This window comes from Cydia fagiglandana, chromosome 11 (assembly GCF_963556715.1).
Source record: "Cydia fagiglandana chromosome 11, ilCydFagi1.1, whole genome shotgun sequence".
NCBI lineage: Eukaryota > Metazoa > Arthropoda > Insecta > Lepidoptera > Tortricidae > Cydia > Cydia fagiglandana.
Genome location: NC_085942.1, coordinates 4,998,489 through 5,024,807, shown reverse-complemented (window position 1 = coordinate 5,024,807; position 26,319 = coordinate 4,998,489).

Below are 26,319 nucleotides of genomic sequence, written 5' to 3'. Positions count from 1 at the left end.
TTATTATAAGAATGAGCCATTACCACCACGAGTGACTGAATCTGGTAAATATATATACGGAGGTCGAATATTTAGAATCAAATTATGGCGGATAGGTAAATTATTCATACTTAATTATCAACTAAACATGCTCTTTCGATTGGGTTTCGATTGGGAAACATACTTCTACAACTCACATGTACATAATTGTATACCTCACTCGCTCTTGCACGATGCCAATACACACTGTCCCGACTATTCATGACGTACACGTATTGTTGCTATATGTAAGCTGTTTGTAGCGACATTATATCAGGGCTAAAAAAGAACTTGTCAGGCTATATGTCTAACATTAATGAATCACCCTAATTAATATAACTCTTTGTGTTGGTGCCATATATAGTACCTAGGCTATGTACAATTTTATTTTTTTTATTGTTATGAATGGGCTTACCCATGGCCACAGACTAGCCGAGGCGTAGACGTGGCCTACGATGGAGCGAGCTCGCCCAGAAGGTGCCTGTTCACTCTTGATTTGAAGGTTGCCGGGTTATAAGAACACGGAAATATAGACGCCGGCAAGGAATTCCATTCACACTTAGCATTCAGTCAGTGCTAATCTTTGTCATTAAGAAACGCATGGTTTCATTTGTATGCCTGTGTCTGTTTTATGTAAATAGCGATGATACATTAATTACATTACAATACTTATCTGCGTTTATCTATGTTAGGGTCACCCCACACTTGCGTCTCTCGAGTGTCGGCGTCTAGTGAACTCTAATGGCTGCTGCTCGACGCAGCGACGCCATTTTTCATAGCGCCCCCCCACACTAGCGTCTTTTAAGCGTCTGGACTTGTCCATTTTGTGACTGAGAAGTACTTTAACTGAGAAGTACTGCCCATAGGAATTTATTTCATATAGGTACAAAGAAAATATGTATGTATGTATGGCATAGTACTTAATATTTAGTTAAAAACAAACTATGTACATTGTACATACCTATATTAGGTAAAATGTATATTTTTTCCCCTGATATCACTGCAAACTTGCCTACATGTATGACACATTATGTTATGTGGTTTATTATAATTTAAATCAGGTCAGTATGTAAATGTATGCATTAGGTACCTATTATCCGCATACCGCGATTAACGGGAAAATCTCTGGTATAACGTAATAATAATATAATAATTTTCAGGCTGAAGACCTATAATACCCTGCGTATCCAATATAATAACATTTTCAGAATGCTGTTTGGGCTTCCTCGATTCTGCAGCGCCTCTGGGATGTTTGCCGATGCTAGCGTAGAGGACTTTTATGCCATAGTGAGGAAGAAGACGGCGTCTGTGGTGATGCGGATGAGGGGGAGCTCAAATAGCATTCTGAAAATGATAGCAGAGAGGTGGGACTCGGATATTCTCCGCGATATACCGACCTACACGTCTTACGACCTAGAAAATAAGTATTTTTATTTATGATTTAAGTTCACTAATGTAGTTTTATAAGTGTCTTGTAACTAACAATCTATGGATCTCAGGAATCTGAAAATATTTTTTTTTTATAACGGCCACAACGAGATACAAGAAACAAAGAGCTCAGGATTTACATAATATTATACCTACCACTTTGATATCGCGAAAGGGCATTTTCTAGGTCATTTAGGTATTATTGTTTTGTAAGCATCCAGGAACTTCCTACCTCGGACAGCTATATAAACTGTAGGTAGAAACAAGTTTCAAATCTTCAAGGAAGGAGCGTATATACAACATGCCCATCTTAAATTCTGGCAATGCACTTGTAACCCATCTGGTGTTGGGGGTGTCCGTGGGCCACGGTAATTGCTTACTATCAGGTGATTCGTCTGCTAGTTTGCCTCCTAATCATTAAAAACTTTAAATTTTGCAAAATCTGCTGTTCCTACGATTTTTTATTATTGGTGTTCAACTCTTAATGCGGGCTCACAGGTGACCACAAAACGCTCACAAGATAATAAATAAATTGAATAACACAATTATATAAAATTAAATTACACCAAATTACAATTGAATAAATGCGAAATTACAAATTACAATCAAGTCCTCTAGCAAGGTATTTTAGAGCTAAAGAAACAGCGAGAGTGACGGCCGTGGAACCCGTGGACTTGCTAAATATAACAGCAAAAAATATCCTTGCAAAAGCAGGCAAAGCCGCGGGAGCAACTATCTTACCAACTATAATGAGCCAGTCATTCAGAATGCGAGGATCATCGAGCTGCCGCCAAGATGCGATTCACGCGCGCCAATGCAATGGACTCGAAACTGCAAGTAATGGACTGCGTTGGGTACACTCGGATTAAATTTAGGCACAGAATAAATAATAACTAGGTACAGAAGACTCTCCTAGCGGACATATCAGGACAGATAATATATGTCCGCTAGGTGGCGACAGCGCCTCGCGCGGCTTATGGCTGGCCGTCACTAAAATTGGTGTGGAACGGATGTACCTTTAGCTGCCTGTGGCAAAACGACGAAATCGCGGAGTGAGCCACGCCTGGTTTAGGCAATTTTGATGATAAAACTTGTGACAGACATATTAACAATATCATCATTTGATAATAAATACTGAAAACTATTACTAACTTGGACCCGGGTATGTCCTTAAACTACGTCCAAGACCACCGGTGGACGGGCAGCAGCGTCCCTCAAATTCGGTGTACTCGACTGCGATCGCCAACCCGCCTGCCAAGCGTGGCGATTATGGCATTCACCCCCCATCATGCAGAAGGGGGAGGCCTATGTTCAGCAGTGGACGTCTTATGGCTGAGGTGATGATGATGATGACTGAAAACTATGGTAGTTTCTCACCTACTATCATAGCAGTCGCAAGTTTCACGGCACGCCATATCTTTTGTCCCAATTTCTATAATTTCCTGGCTTAGCGCCCTTCTCTAAAGTGATATTGATATGTTTCTTTTGAGTGAATATCACTATGTAATATTTTACTATATGTTTTATATAAACCTATGGTTCGAAATATTTGATTACATGATTTACATGTATCTTTAATGGGTCTCTATTGTTTCCCAAAAAGTTTCAAGTCATAATGTTTTGTTTGCCCGCATTTTCGTTAGTCATAATTTATTTGGTTCAGAAACGTGTCACTTTCAGGATTGTTTAAAATAACCCTAACCTAGACCTATCTATAGGAAATTGAATCCTGAAAAGTAAATGGTTTCAGTTTTATGACTAATGATAATCATGACATACAATATTATGACTTAAAACTTTATGGGAAACAAAGGGACCCAATCTTTAATATGTAAGTACAAGTAAAAATGTGTCAATGAGTGTACTTCGCGTATCAAATAAGAGCAAGTGGTAAATATAAATGCAAAATGGACGAGGGTTACTTGCACTTTGGTGCATCAAGATTTATAAAAGGCATTTAGCTGTGCATTTCATGATGACGCGTATCAATTGTATGTATGTAATTCAATATTATACAAATTATATGATAAGTGAATTAATAAGATTACCTTAGAATACCTAGTGGTTTATCTGAATATTATATGCATTGCACATATATGTATATATAGGTAGTAGATATCAATGGCTTCCGCAAAACTGTCCACATGTAGGTACACATACAAGTCATACAACACTTGTCCATAATAATTACTAGTGGTTCTTTGAGCTGTAGGCCTAATAATGAGGTAATGTATTAAATCTGCCATTAAAAAAATCAAAAAACTGAATCGACAATTGGAACCTACAAAATTTCATGAGAACCCCTGCCTCGAGGTGTTAGCCTCCATATACTATAGTCCGTTTTTTTTAGCATTAGAAAGAACTTCGCAGAAGTAAGCTTGTGGTTCCAAATCCGGCACTTCTAGCAGTAATAATTTGAAGTAAATTATATGTATTGACCATGGTAAATTAGATAATTCAATAATTATTAACAAATAACGAGCCTGATAAAAACTGCACGCTTGCTTCTGTGGAGTTCTTTCTAATGCTAAAAAAAACGAACTATAGATACGGTAACCACTTTCTATTACGGGGGCAGTATGCTTGTTTACCATCGACATAGTTTATTATACTCTTTTCTTACTGACGTCAAATAAACTGCCAATCTATGGTCAGTAAAAACCATACTCTTTATCAAATAATTTTGGCACCGCCACATCTCGCTTCACCAAAATATAAAAATGCGCCTTGTTACATAATGATAGCGTTCAATTTTCAAAAGCAGTTCAGTATAGATAGGAGTTTGCGTAGGTTATTTCGAAATGTCACAGTATAAATAACTTGTATTAATAAGGAGCAGTCAATGTCACAGTTTACAAAGTCTTTAAGTGGTTAGTAATTGTGGAACGTGGACAGATAACCGATTAGCGGAGGGTTAGCATGATGATACAGATGTAGTGCATAATTATTTTCCATCGTATTTTCACGGAAACGTATAAACGTGTCTTGCTATATTTGAGGTTGAGGTAGCATGACGAATACGAACGTTTCCGAGTACGATAGAAAACAATTAAAATGTACCTACATATGTAATATTGTCTGGTTTGGTGTAAGAAAATACTATATATAGTTTGTCAAATGACTGTTTTATATAGAGAAAATCATACTATCTTTGTCTTACACTAGTACTAGCACCCAAAATAAAAGGATGAGTATATTTTTCCAGGTTCTTACTGACTGACAAATTGGTTTGAGCAACTATACTAATACCTAAATTAGGCCAACATGCATAACAACCGATAATGACATTCGAAAACTCTGTGGAATGTACAGAGGGCAATAAAGAATACGTACTGCCGTATTCGAACAATGCTTATAAGATGTCAAAGCGATACGATACCGACCTGTACATGTCAAAAATTACGTTTTTGGTTGACGGTGACAGAGGTTGATCTCACTTTGTTGGTGGGTTGAGAGTTGTAACCTCACTTAATTTTTGAATAAGAGTAGTATGGAGATAATTTCAGGCCCGAGGAAGGTAATAGGCCTGGAACTCCTCGGCATGGAGCTGAGTTCAGTCCTCAGCTTCGGCAGCTTCATTGAGTCTAAAGCACAAACTGCGGCCAGAAAGCTGGGCGTCCTAAATAAGGTGAAGCGATACTTCACACCTGGACAGCTTCTAACACTTTACAAAGCTCAAGTCCGGTCGTGTATGGAGTATTGCAGCCACCTGTGGGATGGCTCAGCTAAATACCAACTCGCCGCTTTGGACTCAGTGGAGCGCAGAGCCAGGAGGATGATTGGCGACAAGAAGCTAACGGCTAAGCTTCAGTCTTTGGCCCATCGGCGGAAAGTCGCCAGCCTGTCGGTATTCTACAGGTTGCACTTCGGGGAGTGTGCCCAAGAGCTACACGAGCTTATTCCACCGTCCCCATTCTACCATCGGACTTTTAGACGCACGGCCGGTTTCCATCCTTACTTGGTAGATATTCCACCAATTCGCACGAAGCGCTTTGCTTCTACTTTCCTTATGCGCACTGCCAAGGAATGGAATTCCTTGCCGGCGTCTATATTTCCGTGTTCTTATAACCCGGCAACCTTCAAATCAAGAGTGAACAGGCACCTTCTGGGCGAGCTCGCTCCATCGTAGGCCACGTCTACGCCTCGGCTAGTCTGTGGCCATGAGTAAGCCCATTCATAATAAAAAAAAAAAAGATAGTTTTAATTATAGACGGTAGGATCCTATAGACGTGGTATACGCGTGCCTCCGTGAGGGACAAAACATACGCAATGCGACACTATGATTGGTCAAATTTATTTGTTGCCCACCATATTACATACTAAATTTACGGTGGGACAAATAATAGCGCTTTCGCTGGTACTCCTTCTGAAAAATAGATAAGACTATCCCGTTCGGTCGGTTAACATCATCATCATCCCATGCAGACAAAGTCACGGACAGATGCTACTATACCTATACAGCACAGAATAAATAATAGTACTAGGTACAGAAGACTCGCTCTCTATAACAAAACGCGTCTGTTACGATCAGCAGCATAGATATGGCCGCTAGGTGGCGACAGCGCCACGCGCGGCTTATGGCTTTCCCCAAAATTGGGGTGGAACGGATGTACTTTTGTAGCAAAGCGACGAAATCGCGGAGTGAGACACGCCTGCCTACAGTAAACGTTCATGCTAGAACGATGCATTCATTATCACCGTGTTTACCCCGCTTACACGTGTCGTTAGTGCTGGGATTAACGTGTAAACATAAATATAGGTAAACATAGTAGTTAGTACTAAATATACTTCTAGAAGTACTTACTAAAGATGTCTGACTAGTGTTCAATAATTACCCAACGGGAATTGTGCCGGGAGCGACACATTAGTACTTCGCGCAGCTATAGACAACGTCAAATATTGTAAAGCCGCGCAAGAGGTTTGACTAGGTATAAGGTCTAGAATTTTATTTTAGTCGGTCAATACTTTTATTGATTATTCAAGACTTTTTTATAGCGGGAAATCGTGTATTGGGCAACAGGTATTCAAAGTTGCGAGCATAGGGGATATTTACGAAGAAGGCATAACTGATATGTGTCAATTTGTGTCAGTTTTGAAAGGAGCTTTTTATTATTATTTTTGAATCACAGTCGGATTATTTATTTTGCATTCTTCAGTTTTTTATAATTCATATAAGTGTGACAATTTGAAGCGTCCCATCACTGGGTGTGACATTGCGCTGCGCGTGCGTCGCCGTCGACAAGATTTATGAGATTATAGCGTGCGACGTGCGACTGGATTGTGCAGTTAGGGTTCCGCTAGCCCTTTATAAGGCACAATTGGATATTATATGGCAAAAATGACCACCCTATAGGTAACGTAAGTATGTATAAAGGCGAGGTTTGAATCGTGTACCTACCTATTTTACTAATGGATGAAATGTAACAAAAATTGACCTAGCGACATATTAGGCTATGAGTCAAATTTAAATAAATAGTCGCAAACTGTGCGGTTAAAGACCAACCCCACCACACTAGCGTATTTTGAGCATTGGCGTCTAGTCAGCGCTATAAAATGGCATTGCTGCACAATTGCAGCAACGTTACGTTATAGTTATGGCGAGCTGCAGCCATAGAGTTAATTAGACGCCCGCCGACGCTCGAGAGACGCTAGTGTGGAGTGGCTCTAAAAGGATTATAAATAGTAAATCATGATATCGTTCACCATCATATTTAATTGAAAAACTCACACCTTTATACTCTTTTGTTATATAAAGTTGTATTTTCAATAACTGGATGGTCACGTATTATGTACTTACATATGCATATAATTAAGACATGAGGACATGACATTTATAGTTATTTGTTTTACAAGGGGGCAAAGTTGTTGTTTAACTGCTCGTGCTAATATTGATACCCGAGCAAGCGAAAGATTCCAAAATTGAATTAGTTCGAAAAATGGAATCTTGAGCGTTGCGAGGGTTTCAAAGCACGAGGGTTAAACAAAATTTGCCCCCGAGTGAAATACAAAATTTTTCACCACACCAACCTGAAGCAAATATTAACTGTAAAATATCAAACAAAATCAAACCAAATCAAATCCAAATGAATGTTATTAAATATTTATCATCCAAAATCATCATTTAAAAGTCATTTCTACCAGCAAACATAAGAAACCAACTCAAAATTAACATTTGATTACTTTGTCTCCCATGTGAATAAAATGCAACTTTGCTATCAGTTTTTAAAGTGCAAAGTAAGCCTTTCCGAGCTGGTGTGATGAAAAAAATATTGTTTATCATTATCAATAAATGATAGCATCGTATCGTACAATTATTATTTTATCAAAAGGTTCGCACTTGGCCATCTTACACATGGCGTGATGGACAAGATTCCGCGGATCACGTCGCGGTTTCTAAAAACTTGATCGACCAGACAATCGTCTACAGACAGCTAATTGTCGGCAATTTTCTAGTACTTAGTAAGGATGGGCGGACAATCTTAGTCACAGAAGACAATAGTAAATTATTGAACAATGAAGCAAAGTAGAGTAGCCTCTAGTAATCAAAACATTCATCATCATCGAGGATCATGTTATCCCGACATTTTGCCACGGCTCATGGGAGCCTGTGGTCCGGCCCGCTTGGCAACTAATCCCAAGATTGACGAGGCACTAATAGTTTTTACGAAAACAACTGCCATCTAACCTTCCAACCCAGAGGGTAAACTAGACCTTATTGGGATTAGTCCGATTTCCTCACTATGTTTTCCTTCACCGAAAAGCGATTGGTAAATATCAAATGATATTTCGTATAAAGTTCTAAAAAACTCATTGGTACGAGCCCGGGTTTGAACCCGCAACCTCCAGATTGTAAGTCGCACGCTCATAATCATAACGCTAGGCCTCCAAAGCTCTAAAAAAATGGCGCTGTTTTATGCTACGCATCAACACTCTAACGGAAAAACGAGGAACTAACGCCACAGGAGCCAAAGTTTGACATAGGCAGTCGCGCCATAGTCGGGTGCGGTAAAAGCGTGAACTAGATTACTTACCGCGCTACTCCACTAGATGGCGACAGCGGTTATCGTAAACGACGCTGGAACAAAACAATAAATGCCTGTTTTAACTTTTTTTCGACGAAATATATTAGGTATTTATGGCCATACATAAAAAGGGCCACACACAAGCTTAAATCTATAAATAGAGCAAAATTATATTAAATTGTAAACTGAAATACGCGTAAAATGCATTTAGCCATTTCGTGACACTTTATTTTCTCTAAATATGTTATTTTTATGTAGGTATGTCTATTGTCTGTGTGTTTACGAATAAAAACTATTCTATTCTATTATTTATGTAATCAGAAGGTTTTTTATTATTCTTTTTTTCCTTTACTGAATTGCTGGCGAAGAAAATTTTGCGCCATCTTTAGAGAGCGAAGAGAATTTTATTTAAATCTAAGTTAATAAACTTAGTTGACATTTGTCAGTGACAGAGTAGCGGGTACCCCTTGGATCTCTCGCTGTTTCAAATTACGTAAACTTGACTCATAGCTAAATATGTCGCTGTCGAGAACCAAATAACGATAACGTTAAAACTGAATAACCGTTATTCAAATAAGAAAGTATGTTCTAAAAATCTTATAAGTTTACGCAGCTAATATAATACTGTTGAAAATACATTGTAAAATACTTTCTTGACTACAAATTATTTTTTTAACTTAAAATATTGCTCATATTCAATTAGGATTCATTTATTTACTATTTTTGTAAAAGTCATCCGACATTTAAAAAGAAATTCAGATTTATCTTTAATACAATGCTGTTAGCAATAAACAGCAACGAAAAACGGTATACGATAGTTTGGAAAAAATAAAAATAAGCCTGTACCTATTTTTTTAATCCACGGAAAATTCTATTCTTATTAAAATATTCAATACAGGTCCATAAAATAGATGGCTACTACATTTTAAACGCCACTAAAACGCCGCATTTATTAAACTAACGATACCGTTTTTTAAGTTCTAATTAAGCTATTCACTATTTATATACCCCATAATTAGAAAAAAAAACCGGAAAAGCCAACTGGACATAATTCCAATACTTCCGTTGGACTTATAAGATGCAGCTGTTCTAGGGGTGCAACCGCCCCTCTACCCTAGGGGCGGGCCCAGCGGTGGGGCGCGTGGGGTCATTCGCAGGGCGATCTCCAATTACTACCCTTATGCCAAATTATGGGGTAGTGTTTTTTAAAGTGGCTCGGACTTTTTTTTAATTTTGGTGGCGTTTTTTGTGAGTGCTGTTTTGTGAGTTTCACGTGCTTTTACGTTGGGATAATTAAATTTTTATTTTTTACGTTTTTTTTGTCAGTAAGGTGTCATTTTAATTAAGAATGGTAACTACTAATTTGTGGTTGACATTCTCAGAATTTTATAAATGTAAATAAGTGACTGAAGAATGAACTTTTGTAATGTGGGTAAAGCTATTTCGTTTAGGTACTAAATAAAAACGAAACTGCGAAATTCGTCTACAGTTTTTTTGATATCTAGTAACACTTATTGAAACTCATGTAATATAGAGGCCCAACAGAGCTGACATGTCTCATTGTTAAAGGCTTCTTTTAAATATGTAGATAAAAAAAATCGGTATTTATAGTTCTAAATTAATTGTATAAGTGTCTTAAGGGGATTAACGAGTGTGTGGGTTTGGTTCAGTTGCAAATCTGAATAGCTAATTTATTGTTGTAGCTTTTATAACGCAATTACTAAACATAAAACAAGGTGTGGCATATATAAATCGAGCGAGGTAGATTTATTTATGAAATAGGTAATAAAGTCCCATTTTGGTTTATGTCCTATAAAATTGTTACTTTATAATATAAATTATAATTAAAGGTAGGTAAAACTTTTTAATTGACTATAATTTCAGCTCTTCGTGTATCAGGTACAAGCACCTATGTATATCACTCACCTGAAAGTATATAAATAAGCAGTATATATGTCTATGTATGCTTTTTTCCTAAATTAAATTTTCAATGGATGATAATAATATTTTTTTCTAATATGTTTTTTAACTAGTGTTCTTTTCATTTACAATCAATCCATTTCATTTTTATTCTGTTACCTACGGCGCGATTCGGGAAATTAATTAGAGATTAACTAGATACGATATACTTCTCATCTACTCAAAGGTTAACTGGAAGAGATCCCTCAAAGGGATAAGTTCGCTTTTGTACTTCTTACTAATTGTATGTTATTTTAATGTCTTTTTGTATAATAAAGAGTTTACTACTTGTACTACTACTAAAGATACGTCACAACGTCCCACGGGTAAAGGTACCTTATGGCGGTTGCCATAAGTTACCTTTACCCGTGGGACGTTGGCGCTCAAATATTATTGCGGAGCTATGCGACGTAAGTGCCAGCCGCCATAAAGTACCTTTTACCGTGGAACGTCACATATCTTTACTATTTCATATCTAAAGAATCTTTAATTCATTTCCCGAATTGCGGCGCCAGCCGCCATAAGATACCTTTTGCCGTGTTACGTCACATATCTTTACTATATCGTATCTAATTTATCTGTAATTCATTTCCCGAATCGAGCTGATTGTGAATGACCCTTTCTATGGGTTCGTATATTGAGGAGCTTCAACAGGAGTTCCTTATAAAACACTTTAATATATGGACGCTTTTCTGTTTCGCCCTATGGTTGACTGGTAGAGAATGCCTATACCGGCATTAAGTCCGCCTGTTGTACTTTTTGTATGTGCAATAAAGTTTAAATAAATAAATATATTTAATAATGTTTTTTAAATGAAATTCAATTCATAACAAGCGCGTGCGTTCATTTCCAAGATGGCGGCCTGCGCCCCGCCCGTTCCCTGTCTCGCCCACGCATGCGCAGCCGCTTGAATAATCGTATTGTCAGTTATCCGTTATGGCAATGTTTTTCGTAATTGTATTGTAATTGATAATTGTTGTTCGTTACAGTTGTCGTTAAATTAGGGTCAGATAACCGTTAGGATTGGCAACGTACTTAAAGCCACTGCCATCAAATTTGGCGCTTTCATACGTAAGATAATTAGGTATGAAATATCCCACCAAAAACATAAATGTAAAAAAGGAGAGCCAAGTTCAATACAAAAATTATGCTTGGTTGTGGGGTTCGCCGCAAAAAAAATGGAGATCTAAATGAGTGCCAAGTTCAATGCAAAAGCCAAATATGTATTTATAGGAACAAAATAACTTTATAAACAAGTATTAAACTCTATTTCTTTGCTTTATTGGATACCTATAACAATTGCTGTTATTTAAAAAAATGTGAGATCTTAAAGCAGGTTAGATTTGACTTGGCCAGTTTTCATTTCATCAATCATTTTATAAAGTTATTCAACATATATATATATTGCAATTCTGATAAAATCTGGCCAAGCCAAATGTAACCTACTTTAAGATCTCACATTTTTTTAAATAACAGCAATTGAGATTTAATGATTTTTCTTGTGTTTCCGCTGCATGGTTTTTACTTCTGTTCTTTGTATAATTATGTGGTGCCGCGCGCCGCCGCCGTTGGCCGGTTGTTTAGAGCGTTTTTTGTATTTTTGTATGGAGCTACCACTTATTTTTTGACTTAACTTTATTTTTATATAGCAAATATAATAATACATGTATTGGGGTAGTTTCAAATATCTGCTTGTAACGGTTCCAACGCTACAATAAAAAAATATTTTTTTGTATGGGGACCCCCCCTATTTTTTAACATTTTTTTTATTTTTAGTTTTTTTCCTACGCTTACACACAATTACCGAGCTGGATTCCAAATTTCATCCTTCTAGGTCATCTGGAAGTAGGTTAGGTTAAGGTACTATATGTCAGTCACAATAAAAAAAAATTGTACGGGGACCCCCCCTATTTTTAAACTATTTTTATTTTTAGATTTTTTCCTACGCTTACACACAATAACCGAGCTGGATTCCAAATTTCATCCTTCTAGGTCATCTGGAAGTGGGTTAGGTTTAGGTACTATATGTCAGTCACAATAAAAAAAAATTGTATGGAGACCCCCCCTAATTTTAAACTTTTTTTTATTTTTAGATTTTTTCCTAAGCTTACACACAATAACCGAGCTGGATTCCAAATTTCATCCTTCTAGGTCATCTGGAAGTAGGTTAGGTTTAGGTACTTATATGCCAGTCCCAATAAAAAATGTTTTTTTTGTATGGGGACCACCCCTATTTTTTAACAATTTTTTTATTTTTAGATTTTTTCCTACGCTTACACACAATTACCGAGCTGGATTCCAAATTTCATCCTTCTAGGTCATCTGGAAGTAGGTTAGGTTAAGGTACTATATGTCAGTCACAATAAAAAAAAATTGTACGGGGACCCCCCCTATTTTTAAACTATTTTTATTTTTAGATTTTTTCCTACGCATACACACAATAACCGAGCTGGATTCCAAATTTCATTCTTCTAGGTCATCTGGAAGTGGGTTAGGTTTAGGTACTATATGTCAGTCACAATAAAAAAAAAATGTATGGAGACCCCCCCCTAATTTTAAACTTTTTTTTATTTTTAGATTTTTTCCTAAGCTTACACACAATAACCGAGCTGGATTCCAAATTTCATCCTTCTAGGTCATCTGGAAGTAGGTTAGGTTTAGGTACTTATATGTCAGTCCCAATAAAAAATAACTTTTTTTTGTTTTTAGATTTTTTCCTACGCTTACATACAATAACCGAGCTGGATTCCAAATTTCATCCTTCTAGGTCATCTGGAAGTAGGTTAGGTTTAGGTACTTATATGTCAGTCCCAATAAAAAATGGTTTTTTTGTATGGGGACCCCCCCTATTTTTTAACTTTTTTTTATTTTTAGATTTTTTCCTACGGTTACACACAATAACCGAGCTGGATTCCAAATTTCATCCTTCTAGGTCATCTGGAAGTAGGTTAGGTTTAGGTACTATAAGTCTGTCAGTCAGTCTTAAAATTTACGACTTTTTGACCTTCATATCTTCATAACCGTTTGAGCTAGCTTCATGAAATTTGGGCTTCTAGATGGCCTTATGGATATAATTAAACACACGTAGTTTTATGTCTTTACATTTAAGATGTTTTGAGTTATAGAAGGGTCAAAAGTGACACCAAGTGGTTCGTGTAATATTACACTCGGCGCTGGCTAGCCACTTCCTTTGCTTGAACTTGGCTTGACACGCTGCCGCGTGTCTAGATATTAATAACTAATCAATATAGTGGACTAATTTGTTTTGGCTGGTGTTGTGTAAACAATTTTAATTGATTTGGGCAATGGAATATTTTTTTTATACGTTGGTACATACTTCATTCCTTTTCAATAATTCCGCATTCGACAGAAAAAATGCATAAGCATTAAAAAAATCAGAACTCGAACAAAAAGGATAAGGTTTTTTACTCAATTTTTTTAGTTTATTCTACTAGGATTCTAAAGCAAGAAACACAAGAGTGAAAAAATATTAGAAACAAAAATGGGTATCTATAGTTTTTGCAAGCCATTTGCGTCAATGGAAAAGGCAGCAAATTAAAAAAAATGCACGAGACCTCCCACAGAAAATTTGAATTTCGCGCCTTTTTCTATTGACAAACTGGTTTTACCAGGGATCGGAACCGGTTTTTGACAAAAACTACGAAATAACTATACCTACTTACATTTTTATAGGTACTCGGAATGTAGGAGTCAGTTGTGTTTTTGGTAACGACTTCGTTATATTAGATTGCCCAATGGTAACGACTTCGTTATATTAGATTGCCCAATTAAAAATGAATACCGTTTTCGTTCCCATACCAAAAATACCGGTATCCGATCCCTGGGGTTTATCAATATATTTCACACTTTGCACGTTAAAAAACATGTCCTAAAACATGTTCAGAAAAACAAACTAACTACAAATCATACTCCAGACATCCGCAAACAGATTCCAAACCCTTATAAGCCAATAAATCACTCGAGAAATCAAAAGGCGTATTGATCGAATCGATTGTGATGTATCGATTGTTCGGTGCATTTGCATCGCAATGCAACCATTTGCATATTGGGTTACGATTTTGTATTTTGCATGACAAAATGTGCCATTCAATTTGGTTGCAGATTTTTACCTGGATGTGTACAGGATGTGAATTTTTTTTAAGATTTTGTAAACTGGTTATTCTTTTTTTATGAGCTATTTATTTTTAATATTTTTTTTTCTTTTCTTTAGATTTTTTTTTAATTTTTAAAACTTATACCATTAAACGAGCAATTCTTCGAAGAGTGAGGGTACGAAAACAAATTGTACAAAGGTAGGTAATGTAGGTAACTATTTTCTAAGAAGTACATATACATGTAATACATACATAAAAATCAAGGTCTCATTTTTAGTATAGGAACTATTGTTTATTAATTGTTGTTTGCCATTTGTTTTATACTAGCTACAAACAAATAAATACATATAAATGTTTTAGTAAACTCGCTTAAATAATATCATATAATTAAAAGAGATAAATTACCGACAATAGAAAGAGAATATTACTTTCAAAACAAATACGACAGTATCTTCTATCGCACATCGCAACGTAAAATATGAAATCCTAAATCACACTGTATCAGAATCCATACATTTTTAGGGTTGCATAAAAAGTTAACGATATGCAAATCATCATTGTACAGCCCTGAACAATGCCTAACATGACGGGTATTACTTGAAATAAATTGTAAACGTATTTGCACCTTAATGCCTGATAATAAGGTTGTTTATCTAAAGGCAAACCTGGATTAGTCACAGGGTTAGAAGTACAGCTTTTTACGGTATGCGTAGAGCGCATCTGTCATTTGTCCTATCTTTTTAAAACGATATATGTGACATGATTCGTGTTAGTTCCAAAATCGATTTCTACCTAAAATTGGCGCTGTCTCTATTGCGGCCGCATCCTTGGCCGAAAGTCACAAGCGTATGTCAAATGTAACGTTTTTTCAAACAAACACCTCACTTTTAACACTGACACATCCGATCCATATCATGACTAGATCTATTATTTGACGTAACTTAAAGTTCGAACCGGGCAGAATGTGAATCTCAGGCAAAACCAAAAATAAAGATATTGATTCTTTCTAATTAAGTGTTAAAATTGTAGGCCGTATATTATTGTTCATTGAGTTCATACTCTTCTTCTTCTTCTCATGAAGAACATGTTTATTATAACTCTAGGTAGCGAACCCTACCAAATCCATTCTGAATGCCTTAGTCTGCATCCTGATAACTTATGATCGATGTCGACGTTATGACAGTGTGCGGTGAATAATTTTATTTTATTTTATGAGGTATGCTTGTTTTGCAATATATATTTGCTTCGGTCGTTTTTTTTTGTAAAATTGTAGCTAAAATTAGGAATATTTAAAATGAAACTTAATAGGGAGCTAACGCAAAAGAGTAATTTTTACCCATCTTAATGCCATGACTGCAAATGCCATGAAAAACCCGGGCAAGTGCGAGTCGGACTCGCGCACGAAGGGTTCCGTACCATAAAGCAAAAAAAAAACGGAAAAAATGCAAAAAGAAAACGGTCACCCATCCAAGTACTGACCACGCCCGACGTTGCTTAACTTTGGTCAAAAATCACGTTTGCTGTATGGGAGCCCCACTTAAATCTTTATTTTATTCTGTTTTTATTTGTTGTTATAGCGGCAACAGAAATACATCATCTGTGAAAATTTCAACTGTCTAGCTATCACGGTTCGTGAGATACAGCCTGGTGACAGACGGACGGACGGACGGACGGACAGCGAAGTCTTAGTAATAGGGTTCCGTTTTACCCTTTGGGTACGGAACCCTAAAAATCACACGGAAAAAAGACTTGAATCTGATTAATAAAACAGAAGTTAACTTATGAGTTAAGAGTAATTGAGAACCCCCTTACCTTAAAGAACGTTTTAAATATCTCTCTTCTGCGCGGTGTGCGGAGAAGCATCTCCTTGCTCCTCCTTCTTCTTCTTCTAAATTTTATAATACCTCCTTCACTTTTCGGGCTGTTCGATTGTGGAATGCTTTGCCGTCGGATATAAGATGCGCCAAATCGCTTTCCATATTTAAAAACCTTTTAAAATCCCATTATCTGTCACTGCCTTAATTTGCCTTTATTTATGTATGTATATATGTATATATATATATATATATATATATATATATATATGTATTTTATATATTTATTGTATTTACTTAGAATAATTCTTTAATATATCTTTTATATTTATTCTTGATATGTGAGGCTATTCTATTAGTATTCTACGTAATCTCGTATCTGCACTACCCGTTCATTGTTGTAAGTTATTGGTTTCCTGCTACCCAAAGGTTGTCTGGAAGAGATCGCTTTTGAGCGATAAGACCGCCTGTTGTTACCTAATGTAATATCTGTTCTTTTTCTGTATTCTTTTTCATTATGTGGTGCACAATAAAGAATATATTATTATTATTATTATTATACAAGGTATAAACTAAAAATTTCATAGTCATTTCTCTCATCGCAAGTTTTGCGAGGCGCGCCATATTTTGTGTATCCTTCCAATTTTCTGGCTATACGCCCCCTATTAATAAAAAAATATGCCATAACTCACATATTACTTTTACGCTGTCCCTTCCAACTTCAACTTCCGCTACTTACATAACAAGTCTTGACCTGTCTTGACCAATGTCATTATAATGTTGGTACCTTCCTGCCATTTGCCCAAAAACCCATAAAAGTATAACAAGTCTCAAAACTTCCTTCAAGTAGGATCTGAGAAAATTTGATGGTATAACTACATAAGTATACATATGAAGAACGTGTAGTATTTTGTCGTCCGTAATAGAAAAATAAAATAGAAAAAAAAAATCAAGGCCGAAGGTTTTATTCAAAACCGTCCCGTTTTTTTTTGAACTTTTAAAATTACATACCTACATTGAGTGTTCTTTGAGTTGAAATTAGAGAACATTTCCGCAAAAAAGACATCATCAAGAGTAGATGAAATGGTTATACAGATCTTAAATAAAAAGTTCTCAATTTTTTGTTATTCGCAAAATAACGTGATTTCTTAAGGAAAACTTAACGTTTATATTATACAAGCAATATGGAGGTTTAAAAATATTGGCGGTAATGAAATATTCAAAATATATTAAAAACCGAATCGACATTTTAAAAAATTGGACCATAATTTAATTAAGGAATACCCGTCAACTCTTTACAACCATTCATCAATCGTCTCGGCTCTCGATTCAATCGCCCCTTGCTAACGAATGCAATACAAACCAGATATAACTAACGAAAACTCGTTTTTAATCCAACATTCCCATTGAAAAGTCAACCTTAACTCTTGCGTGTAACGTTGTAATTTGACTGGGTATAAATAACGTTATAAGTGTTAACCGTTTCAATGCGCAAAGCCATATGCAAATATAAATCATCTTATCACAATGGCGTGACTCAGGTGTGTCACGGGGGCCAAAAAAATTCTTCACATCATTGTCGTGCAAGAATGCTCTATTTAATATTCGTGTGAATTTGTAGTTGTGTTTTTTAACGAATGCCAAAGTGTGTAACGACTTTGTCGCCTGGTGAATGTGTACTAGATGGGAAATTGTATTAGACAATGTGCTAAATGGTTCATTTGTTACGTAAGTCGATAAAAAGTTATAGTGTACCTAGAATCCAATCCAGCTGAAATGTTTTATGGTATGATTTTAGTTTGAAATGGTTCATATTAAATATTATGTAGTTACGCAAAATAAATATATATTTTTTGTTGATTTGTCATCATTTAGGTGCTGCCTAAATTCTATGAAATTATGTAATTTACTATTTACTTTTAAAATTTATTCGGAATAAAGCTTTTTCCGATGAGATTGTTATAAATCTATTATCATCGAAAATTTTAAAGTCATCAGTTTAGTAAATAGGTAGGAACGAACGAAATAAGTAGGTACGTTTTAAAAAAACAATAAAATGTAAAAATACTAGAATGTAAAAAAATGCATGAAGGGCAAAATACAAATATTAAAACAAGCACTTCACCCAATTATTTTCAAACAGCAAAACTGCATCTCACCTTTCATATTCAATTATAACCCCTATCTTAAGATACCCTTATTAAATCATCCCCATTGTAAAAAAACTACCCCGATTCACTTTCTACGCAGGTGTGGTTACTTCCTGCAGCAGCGAAAGGGTTGAACAGACAAGCTTCTTTAGAAATCACAGGTGGGCTAACTGACAATCTTTAAAAAAGTTGGTTAAGTGTGAGACGGATTGAGAAACGTAGGTTCAAGGTAATTTTAACAAACTTAAAAAATATTTTTTTTTATGTTTTAGGTTTATATTAATTATATAAAATATTTTTTTTACAAAAAATTGGTTTAATAATAATAATAAAAATTTGGGTTCCTATAATATATGTATAGCGGGTAACCGCCATGTTTAACAATTTATAAAACTTACCAATCACACTATTGACATTCTCCCAAAAAAAAAATTTTTTTCTACACGTTGATAAATTATACGTATATATTGAGTCAGAATAACATTTGTTTCTAATATTCATTATACATAATTATGAAAACGAATACCTATCAGCCTATCACTTTTAAGTACGATGATGATGACGTAAAAACGCCGTAAGATTTTTTGTGTCTAAGGAACTCCAGAAATCACAGGTGGGTCCCTTTTTTCTCGGCTAGAGAAAGTGAAGCACTTTTTGTAACGGCATTTGAGGGTTAACCCAAACGCCGACTACGAGTATCAGTTTAATTTGTTCTTTTATAACGTGTGCTTAACTTTTTCGGCAAATACAGCTGTTAGGCTTGCAATCAAGGTGAGGTTTTTTATAATTAAATACCGAGTTTTTTCTAAAAGTAACTTGTAAGAACTTTCGGAAATTATTCTCAGTTGACACACCTGTAATTTCTAAAGAAACTTTTTGTCTATAAATATACTTACCAAAAAATTTTAGTAAGTTGGTATGAGACAGCGTTACGTGGCTTTTCTAGAGATTCTAGAGATTCTAAAGATTTTGAATTTGATTAAAAACGCACCTTTGTTCTTATTGTGTGTTTTTTATAAAACTATCATATCATATTACCTATACGTTATCCATTACTTACTGGTGGTAAAAACAAAAACGGATTAAAAAAAGAAATGCATTGTCAATATGAAAAAGTTTGTGTAACAACCACATTTAGCATAAGCGGAAAATTAAAATACATACATGTAATTGTAAAAGCCTGCATGCCACGTGCGGATCATGTTTTTAGGCTTCCGTACCCAAAGGTTAAAAACTGGACCCTAATTACTAAAAGACCACTGTCCGACTGCGTGTCACTAGGCTGTATCTCAAGAACTGTGATAGAGAATGAAATTTTTACAGATGATATATTTCTGTTGCCGCTATAACAACAAATACTAAAAACAAAATAAAATAAATATTTAAGTGGGGCTCCCATTCAATAAACGATTTTTGCCGTCCTTTGCATAATGGTACGTAACCCTTCGTGAGCGAGTCCGACTCGCACTTGGCCGGTTTTTCAATAATAAAAGGTGTACCTAAGTGGCTATTTACAACAGTCTCACGCTGGTAACTCGTTAGCGCATAACAAAATAAAATAAAACGTTACATGAGCTTGTAGTATTTAACGTTTTTTAACGCGTTAACAAAAAAGTTTATTAAACGTGTAGCGAAAAAAACATGTCAAAGCAGGCAATAGTTTTGTAATTATAGGTTTCTATAAGATCACCTGCTCTAGTTAGTATCACACTACCATAAATGGTTACGTTTGATCTAAATTCAGCACTTAATTCTAACATCATCATCATCATCATCTCAGCCATAAGACGTCCACTGCTGAACATAGGCCTCCCCCTTTTTTGGGGGGTGAATGCCATAATCGCCACGCTTGGCAGGCGGGTTGGCGAACGCAGTCGAGTACACCGAATTTGAGGGACGCTGCTGCCCGTCCACCGGTGGTCTTGGACGTGGTTTAAGCCGGGTCCTGGACGTAGTTTAAGGACATACCCGGGTCTAACATGCCTTACCCTAACAACAGCGATTACATTTTAGACTTATTTAATTTGAATTATTATAGCATACCTATACTACAAGTATAATTATACACTTAAGGTGCCGGCCGTAGGCTCACAGAACAGAGGAAGTCTTAGCGGTTTTTTAGATCAAGACCACACAACAGTTGCCAAAAAATTAATTAGCAATCTCGAGGCCTTTCTCTAGGGACTTCAGCGTTTTGAATCATACAATAAATTGTGTAAATATTTTCTATAACGTAAATGAACTCGCTTTGGCAACAAAAATTTTCCATTTAGCATCTGGCATATTTTTTAGCATCATTTAGCCTAAGCCTTATGTGGTTCATAATTTCATATGAATTTTGACTTTTGTGGACGGATGGACGTCGACGGTCTATATAAAGTTGGTCAAGCAGATCTTTTCAGTAGAAAAAGGCGGCAAATTTGAAAAATGTATGTTTTAAGTGTCTAATTTCAAGTGACATTTTAGCATTTTTTTTGCATATTTCAAAAATCTTTGGCATAATTTTGGCATAATCTAGCATTTTTTCAAAATCCTAGTTGGCAACACTGATGAATATCCAGTAAGGGAAATGGGGACTACGTTTGTATGGCGAAGCGGTCACGTGACGACTTTCGTCTTAATGAATAGCCGGGATGCCTTTAGTTCATTACCGGTACGGGCCAGGAATCCGACACTGTTCAACAATGAAGTATGCAATTATAAATTATACGGCCGAGGACAAAAACGGCCGCACAAGGCTCCGGCAGCGCTGGGAGGTGGACGGGAAAATGACATTTAGATTTTATTCTAGACTAGTTTTTTTTTAAATGTTTGACAATCTTTTTTGTGAAATTCTTAGTGTTAAATTTGATCTGTATAATAATCCAGTTTTATTATGGTAATATGGAATAATATTAACATCAATAAATTGCTCCGATAATTATAATTATATGTTGACTTTGACTTAGAATCATTATTCCAGTCCAATTTCTTTGTCCAATGACATCGCGTCTCACTCTTTTATTAACCAAAATGTAAGACGCAATACACACCTTTATACATTTTGATCGTGCCGCTCAAAAACGGCATATGTATGTATACGGCGAACTTATGCCCGTGCACATATACCTAGCGATGTCCTGCTCGAACACCGTGTGAAAACCACGTTATTAGTCATGAAACCCATCGTAGCCGAATATGGATCAAAATAATTTATTTACATACAAAATATTATACTGTGGTACTACTAAACGAAATTGATAACTAGCTTAAATCTAAAATAGGCCATTGAGGCATTGTACCAAGGATGCTGGCGGCATTATTTATGTAACTGGTAAAACTTTACTGTATCAAAATAAAGCAATTTACTTTTACCTAGCTCCCGGTCTCAAAAACCCGGTCCCTAATTGGCACCGCTACCTGCGGCTTGGAGGTTAATGCGTTTAGCTATGAATGTACCTTAATCTAATAGGTGAGGGCTTTGCCGGTTAAAGAGAATGCTGGGGTTTTGCTAATAGACTTGATGCTTGTTAGTGGTGGTTAGGGAGTAGAGATGCAACGGATAGTTGTTTGGCCTGACAATCGGTCGAATATCCGGTATCCGGCCGCCGAATATTCGGCCGGCAGAACTATACCTACATTTCGGTTTTTCAGGTGCGCAATGTGCGCATTCTGCAGGTTTGACCTGTTTCCTAAGTGAACGTTTGCGCGGACACATTTCTAGGTTCGAAATGAGTGTGCGTGCAATTCAGTGGAATGTTTTAAAATAATAAACAAGTACGATTATGATCAAGACTGTTTCTTAAATCCGATTAATTTACTCCGAAATCAAGCAATGTTAATATCCGGTATCCGGCCGGATAGTAGGTCACTATCCGATATCCGGCCGGATATTAAAATCATGGCCGGATAGGCCGGATACCGGATAGTAACCGAATATCCGGTGCATCTCTATTAGGGAGTGCTCCCGGTACTGGTTTTCTATGCAAATACAGTACCGGAACCAGGAATTCCCGGTTCTCGTCATACAACTCAGTACCGGGAGCATTCCATAATAGCTCCTACCATTAGGTAGTAGCAAAGTACACATTTATATAAGAACGTCTTAAATAATTTATATTACCTATGTAAATAAATATATAGGACAAATTTGATGACAATGAGAAGCGCTGGTGGCCTATCGGTAAGAGCATATAGTCTAATAAACAGAGCTCGGCAGGGGTGAGCCATTTTGACGTCACTTATGTCAAGTGTAGATATTAATATAGATACACCTTAGAAAGAAATATTAAAATAAAACTTTATTAATTATCATCATCATCATCATCAACCTACTCTCGTCCACTGCTGGACATAGGCCTCTCCTATTGCACGCCATTGAGCACGATTTGCGGCAACTCTAATCCAGCTCTCGCCAGCCGCCTTGCGAAGGTCATCGCTCCAATAAAGATTAATTATAATTAAACTAAAATAAAATGACCATGCCTCATGTACAAATAACTTTAATAGTAGCAAATGGATGGATATACATATTATTTGAAGAGGTTTACTAAAAAAGCTTGCAATAAAATTTATTTCTTTTAATGGCGACGTAAAGATCGTAGCGGAAAGGCAGCCTATATAAAATAATTTATTTAGTTATTAAATTACACCACATATACCATCGAATGACAAGGCATGTCCATGTTGTGCAAACTCTGAAAACAGCTCACCTCCGCCGACACCGCTAATAAAACATGGCCTCTACCCAGGGTGACACAAGCCTACGTCACAATAACATGGCCGCTATATATAGCGCTATCGCATATTATCATATAGCGCTGTCGCATGATGACGTAGGCTTATGTCAGTCACGTCACCACGAAAAGACGGAAAGAGAGTACCAGGCGGAGTATATTATTATACCATGGGTAGTGTGTAGGGCCAGCTTAAACCACTAGACTATAACTGCCTGGTAAGAGTGTGCGACTTTCAATCCGGAGGTCGCGGGTTCTAACCCCGGCTCGTACCAATGAGTTTTTCGGAAGTTATGTACGAAATATCATTTGATATTTACCAGTAAGTTACCAGGTACCTACGAGTTAGGGTTCGAACCCGCGACCTCCAGATTGAGAGTCGCACGCTCTTACCGCTAGGCCATTAGCGCTCATGTAGTATAAACTGAACACATTCACTATTAATCAAAGAGAATAGATAGTATAGAGGGGTCCTGTCATAGTAAATTTTGTAGTCACAGTAAATTTACTGCCATCTATCGACACACGACTAAAACTCAAAATTAAAACGTATAAAATTATCAAAAAAATCTATAAATATGGATAAATAATTTTATTATTTTTATATCATTTTGATCCACGTTCATTCACTGATATCTATGTGTTAAAATTGTTAAATATGAAACGGTGTCGTCACACCATCTAGCCGAGAATAGGCTAAAGGTGTGTGCGGCATCTATTCGAGAATGACTTTTCCTTGATTTCCGAGGCACGTTTTTTCCTTAGACTTTATTCGTCTTATACGAAGTTACATAATATATATATGTTTTTGGTATAAATGAAAGCATATCCCTAGATTGATGACTTCACTAGTAATAACATCAACCACGTTACCAAGTATGGTTGGGCCGTAATAACACTTTGAATATGAAAACGGCTTAGCGGGTGATATTTCACGTTGAAATATCACCATCTGAGCTGTGTTGTGTCCATTTTATGCATAATTTTTAATTAAAAGTCGACTATTATATGTATTAAGTTACAACTTTAGCTTTCGGTCAATACACTTTCTAATAATACTTGAGAAAATTGACTAGCTTCAGTGTGGTTACAAATTAGGATTGAATATGAACTGTTTTCCATACCTATACTCTGTATCTTTAGGTATTTAAATAAAAGTAAACAAAATCTACCCTCAAATGGCTCCTTAAGCCAGATGAGGGTAGATGAAAACTACATGATCTAAACAATGTAGGTTAAAGTCAGATCGTTCAGTGACTGATCCAGGTGGTTTTGTACTTAGTTGATTAACCCAAAGAGAATTAAATCACTACGTTTAAGGTCCCCCCCGGGGAAAAAGTCCGTCTGGGCGCCCCAGATACCGCTGGAGTGACGAAGCCGAAAAAGACCTGTCCACCCTCGTAATACCCAACTGGCGTGAAGTAGCGCAGAATGGCGTTCTCTTGTGTCAGAGGCCAAGATCCTCTTTGGGTCACTGAGCCAGTGATGTATGTATGTATGTACGTTTTAGGTTCACCAATAAATTTTATAACTAAGTACCCGAAAATTTACAAATTGTTTACTTTTATTTATATACCTAAAGATACAGACTATATCCGGAGAGGAAAATGGGGACTACCTACATTGGAATGGAGAAGCAGCTGTCATCTATCCTCTTATGGCTCCACTACACGATGGGCCAGCGCCGGCCACTCCAAGGGACGCAGCCATGCGGTAGTGAGATAGCAATATCACTTGCTCCCTCTAACGCATAAATGCGTCCCTTGGAGTGGCCGGCGCTGGCCCATCGTGTAGAGGAGCCATTAAACATGCAATATTTTGCAATATTTTACTCCTTTGTTTATGACGTAACCAATGTTAGAAGGATAAAGGTTGACTCACGTTAGACCGGGCCGTGTCCGGGCCGGAACTTCCGGCGCATCGTTTTCTATGCAAACCATCACGTGATCGCCTGTCATGTATAGACTGCCATCTATAAACTTAGAGCATTTTGTAACTGGAAACGTCATCTTCTTCTTGATCGGGACACTCTTGACAGAGCGGTCGTGGTCATCATTGGAAGTCTCCCTTTGTGACACATTTGACGGCTCGCCTCCACTCCTTCTCGGAGACGTCATGGCTGTCATTTTCTGTACGAAACAGTCTGCCGATTTTTGCAGGGGAGGAGACGTCAAATGTATTGCTATTTCTACATGATTTGTACGTAACCACATAATAAATAATAGTACTATGTACAGAAGACTCATCACTCTCTAACAAAACGCGTCTGTCACGATCAGCACAGATATGGCCGCTAGGTGGCGACAGCGCCACGCGTGGCTTATGGCAAACCCCAAAGTTGGGGTCGAACGGATGTAGTTTTAGCTACCTGTAGCAAAGCGACGAAATCGCGGAGTGAGCCACGCCTGACGTAACGTACATATAGTTAATGTCAGTTCATACAAAAGTTTGCACAATTGTGCAAGTTTTTCGGCAGACGGGTAAGTTCTAAAGGCGACTCCAATTATGAAATGTTCTAAGATAGAAAAGTAAGCCGGAAGCTCCGGCCCGGACACGGCGTGGTCTAACGTGAGTCATCCTTAAGGCAACACAATTAATGCACATGCGTAAGTGCAGGTGCAACGTGCATTAGCAATTTAGCACATGATTTCAGAGATAACAGTTTACTTTGTATGCTTATTCCTTTGTGCGTGTTATTTTATTGTTCACTTTATATCTAAGATAGGTATCCTCTACATCAGCGGTCGGCAAATTGACTGATAAAGTCATAAATATTAACAAAGTGCGGCCCGCGTCAACTTTGTTAACTACTATGTGGCCCTTGGGCTAAAAGGTTATCGACCGCTGCTCTGCATAGACGGAAAAACAATATACCTACATATATCTCTATTTGGAATAAGTTTTTGGCAAAAGTAAAATTTTTGGTACAAGCTTTTCTCGACTGTACTTTTCTTACCACAGGCAACTGATACTCTTCGAGACAATTTTAAAAACCCTTAACATAATTAGGTTGCGTTGTTCAATCACAGAGTTCATATAATATAACCATTTTTTTGATAGTTTTATACGTTTTCGTTTTGAGTTTTAGTCGTGTGTCG